Genomic DNA, 5,361 nt, shown 5'->3' on the forward strand with positions numbered 1-5,361 from the left:
AGGACTGAGAGAGCCAAACAGGCCTAGTGGGGGCGGGGGGCGGGGTCGGCGCTGGGGGCGGGGCCCAGGCCTCACCTGGATCACCTTCTTAAAGGGACAGTAGGGCAGGAAGGAAACTTGTTAGACAGGTAATAAACTTCAAAAACCGGAGGCGTCTTGACTGGAATGAGACTGCTGGCGCCGCCTAGTGGGTGGGATTAGGATGGACTACCCATACCTAGTTCTAACCCTACCACCCCAGTCTTGATCCAGCCTTTACCCTGATTCTACCTCGGACTTGAACTACACCCCTGTAACCCTCCCACTCCCTTTCTACAGGGCCCATCAGTGCAATAGACACCGAGGAAGGCAGGGAAGGCTTAGATAACCACCATGCAGAGCGGGATCCGCCCTCAGAGAAGCACCTGGAAGGTTGGAAGAGGGAACCAACTCAGCTGGCAGGCACTTTACCTGAGTCTTCAGGAAGTGAGGGTTGTGACTTGGGTTTTGCGTGGCAGAGATTGGGAAAGGCATGAGCAAGGGCCCGCAGGCAGGGAGCCTCAAGGTGCGTTCTGGGAGTGGTGAAGGGACCAGTTTGACTGCTGGGGCACAGGATTTGTTTTGGGAGCCAGGCAGAAAGGCAGGTGTGGGCCAGAGCAGGGAAGGTCTTGGTAAACACGTTGAGGAGTTTGAACTTACCTTGCACTTTACAGAGCAGACAAGAGGAGCGCCTGCTTTAGCCCTACCTAGTGGTGTCAACCCACAGACCTCCCAACTTCACGGAGAGAGCCTTATATTATATTTAATAGCTGCTTATTCAGTTTCTACTTTCCATGCATTAAGCCTGAAAACATCAAAGAAGGGTAAGATAGTCCTTGCCTTGCCCTAAACAAGTAATTAGTGTGAGGAGTGTTGGGGGCTAGGGCATAGGCACGCACACTCAGTGATTAAAATGTCATGCAGGAGTGGACCCCAGTGGAGGTGCAAAACAGGCGTGACAGTGGCTCAAAGGTGAGGGATGCATTCACTGAGAATGGGCAGCGGCCTCCACTCTCAGGCCCTTGCTTTCTACAACCCTCCCTGGCTCCATCTATTTGGGTGAATCATTCATAGTTCTTCTATTATTTAAGTTGTTGCATGTTTCGGTCACTGTGGAGGAATGGAGGAGCACTCTAGGTGCTTATTTCATTTTTGAAAGTTAATACTTTTCAGAGATTCTTTTAAAATTTTATTTTAAATACAGATAAATATAAGAAGAAAAGAGCTCATAATGGCCCAACCCAGACTGTCCTCACTAACATAAAAAATTAAATGTAATGCATGTATATTGGTTGGAAAATTTACGTGGAACAGAAAAGAAACAGAAGGGAAAGTCAAATTCTCCCTCTTCCCATCCTCCAATTCCTGTCCCCAAAGTTTACACCCATCAACTGTTTCTGTGATTCTCCTGGGACTTTGCCCCCTATATACACACTATCATGTTTCTCCTACACATACACACAGAGAGGCCATGGGATCCAACCGCTCTGCACCAGAGGCCTCCTAAAGAGAACTTTGGGGAGGAGGCGGAGACCCCTGCAGGCTCACTGGGGTCAGAGCTTTGTGATTTCAGCGGGGAGGAATGGGTGAAGGGTGCACAGCCAACAGAAGGGGGAAATGGAGCAAGCTTTGGACAATTGCTGCTAGGAAAGCAGCCAGACTGTGGTGAGGTAATGCATGTGTGCATTGCTGTAGTTGTTAGTAACAAGACTCTGGGGACTCGAGGGGGTGGGGAGGGGGCTGCTCCTGGCAGGCAGAGGTGGAGTCAGAGGAGCCTAGCTTTTGTTTAAGATTGCTTCTTTGTCCCGGTCAGGGAGTATTACTGGAGGGGAGTGAAAGGTGAAAGCCCATCTTCTAGCAGCTGCATTCAGCCAGATCCCAGCTGACAATTCCTCATTCCGGTTGTTGTGGGAGGAGGCACGCCTTCCATTTGGCCTCTGTCCTTAACTAGAAGCGCAGCTTTTGTCAAGTTATTTACATGCTCTGGACCTGAGTTCCCTTAGACCTGGGTGATCTGTGAGGCCACTTCCGGAAAGATGGTGGGATTCGGAGTCAGAGGCTTGGGCGGGCTCTTTCAGCCAGGCCTTGCCTCCGTTTCCTTAGCTGTAAAATGGGATTCATTGTGCCCACCTCCTCGGGTGGGTGTGATGATTCAAAGAGGAGAAAATGCTTTTCTAACTGTAAGTACCGGACAGATGTTAATGTGCTGGGAGAATGATGGGGCTGAGGGGGACCAGCGTTTCACCACCCTAAACTATGCCTTTTGAGAATTTGATTTTAAGCTGGTTATTAAGAAACAAAAGACTCAGAAAGTGTCTTTGAGCCCTAGCCGGTTTGGCTCAGTGGGTAGAGCGTCAGCCTGTGGCCTGAAGAGTTCCGGGTTGGATTCCAGTCAAGGACATATGCCCAGGTTGTGGGCTTGATCCGCAGTAGGGGGCGTACAGGAGGCAGCTTTCTCATCATTGATGTTTCTATCTCTCCCCTCTTCCTTTCTCTCTGAAATCAATAAAAATATATTTTTTTTAAAAAAGAAAGTATCTTTGATCTTCCCTTCTTACCTACCTCAAGGACTTCGGATAGAAAACCTGCGTAAAGGAAGAGATCATCACGGTAGCCTCACAATCCATGTAAACTGACTGGCAGGCAGGGAGAAGTCTGGCAGAGACTGCTTGCTGAGCCCTCTGTGTCCCTCTGATTTTGGGTGGTCCTGTAAGAATTTTTTATTGTCACGTTTGCTCTTTTTCATCTACCTGTGAATTGCCTGCTACCCTTTAAAATTTCTGCCACCCCCCACCTTTGTCCAAAATTGCATATAAACCTCAACTGCCCACTGGGTCTTTGGGTCTCATATCTTATGGCACTCTCCCTCCGTCCCCTCCCCTCCTCCCCCAATGCATCTGTAATAAATTTTGGACATTTTCTCCTGTTAATCTGTCTCATGGTAATTTGATTTTTAGCCCAGCTAGAACTCAGAAGGTGGGAGAAGAGTTATTTTTTGTGCCCCCACAAGACTACAGACGACTTACTGAGTTGCTCCTTACTGAGGCCTCCCAGGTCACTCCCAAAGTGACACAACCTCTGTGACTAAGACATCCATCATTTTTTTTTCTTTTAAAAGCAATTATATTACAGGATAATTTGCATAAAATAAATTGTACCCATTCCAAGTATACAGTTCAATGGGTTCTGACAAATGCATATGCCCTGATAACCACCTCCATCAAGTTACAGAACACTTTCATCACCCAAAAAGTTCCCTCATACCCTTTGCAGGCATCCCCACCTCTGGCCCCAGGCTTCCTGTCAGTCTAGATACCTTTTCCCTGGTCCAAGACTTGTCTGACTTTGTCCCTTCAGCATGAGCCCTAAGGCCCATCCACATTGTGGCATCAGCAGTTCGCTCCCTCTGCTTGTTGACCAGTATTCCCTCTGGGGGTGCCCTAGAATCCCTGGCTCCTTGCAGACCTGGGCTAAGGTAGATTCCATCCCGCCTGGGTCAAGGCCTTGTATGTCCATAGGCTCTGGTTAAAACCCTGCTTAATCAGGAGGGTAAATCCAGCAAGCTGCTGGCAACCAGGAGGAGAGCATCAGTACAAATTAGTTTATCAGACTAGTGTCATAATAAACTAAAGGGCCTGCATGAATGGGACCAAAACGAGTTTGTTTGGATTTCATAGGGGCTGGCCTGCGCTTGTAGGCAACAGTATTCAGGAGACCTTGTGGGCGGTGGGGAGGGGAGGGGAGAAACGGTCCTCTCCATATAGCATTCGGTAGACTCTGAATATCTTTGATCATAGGCTAGTTTGGTCCTCCCATTTGCTTCTGCCTCACTCTTTCCTTTTTGTTCTCTGACCCTGCTCTGCCATGAGCAGCAGGGGAGGGATGCTCACAACTGCCATTTATTACAGCGCCTACACAGGCTGCTGGGCACTTCACATGCATGTTTCATTGACTTCTCACACCAACACTTTAAGGAAGGTATCATTAGCCTCATTTTATAGATGGAAAAACCCGAGGTACAAGGAGTTGAAGCTATTTGTTCAAAATCACTCAGTTGCAGAACCAAGGTTTGAACCCAGTTCTGACTCTGAGGCCTGTGGCCCCTACTCAGGGTCTCCAGAGTCCAAGAATGCTTCACTTTTGTCTTACTCCCTGTTTCTGCCCCTCCACCCGCCCTACCCAACGGTAACCAGTATTTTGCTTTAAAACACCACGAACAGAATAAAAAAAATTAAAATAAAACACCATGGATTAGGTTTACCCATTTCTGAACTTTATAATGCAATTATCTGATAATGTGTCCTTGGTGTCTGAGTTCTTTCATTTACTTATGTTTGGGAGATTTATTCATGTGGTTGGTGCTGATTCATTCTCATTGCTATATGCTCTTCCATTGTATAAAGAACACCTTATTTTTTGAAGACCTCTTGACTTGTGGTTAAGCATTCTACACTTGAATTGCTGCACTGGGCAACTCCCTTGGTTTATCCGGCTAGTCTGGGTGTCTCTGAAGGAGGCTTAATCTTCCCAGAAGGCACTTCCGTTTTCAAAGGAGACTTTTTGTTAGCCCCATGGCTCCTTAATTGCTTAAATACATGCAGAGATGGCTGTGAGCAATGCCACTGGGTGGCTGTGATCCCCCTCCACCTCCCTCCCTTCCTCCACATAGTCCCTTTGCCAAGAGGAAAACAGCTGATATTGTTAGGCAGCTTCAACTCTTCATAGCAGATATAGGACTATTTTGAGATAGAAGCAGTTTGAAATTTTCTCTGGGATGTCAAGAGCAAAGGTTCTAATGCTGTCACTTCATAGCCATGCAATCCTTGGGCAAATCATCTAACTTTTTTGAGCTTCAGCCTCATCTACTAAATGGGGGAAATGGTGATAAATACCTACCTCACAGTATATAAGGCAATTATAAATATGAGAAGGTTTCAAGTAAAAATTCCTAGTATTGCCATATAATCTGTGTCCTCCTGTACAGGATTATTTGCAAACTAGGTCTGAAGAATAAAAGGAAGTGTTTGCTGAAGAAGGAGACTGAGTAGCATCAGCCCCTGAATTAAAAGAGATGTTTGGTTGAAGCTTGGATCTCAAGAAGAGGCAAATGAAGAATGAAGAAAGAGCTAAGAGAAATCACTCATAGATAATGAGGCATTGTGGGGATAAATGCCACTCCAACACTTTGGGACATATTGCAACTCTTCCTGCATTTGCTCTTTAAAAAATATGTCTCTATATTTGCCATATTAAAATCCTCCAAAGCATTCCGTTTGTTTTAGGGGCAAGAAGGCAGCGGAGAAGCTGTGAGCCTGCATTGCATTCTAGCATAGACTCCAGTGT

The sequence above is a fragment of the Plecotus auritus genome (assembly GCF_963455305.1).
Source record: "Plecotus auritus genome assembly, chromosome: 4".
NCBI lineage: Eukaryota > Metazoa > Chordata > Mammalia > Chiroptera > Vespertilionidae > Plecotus > Plecotus auritus.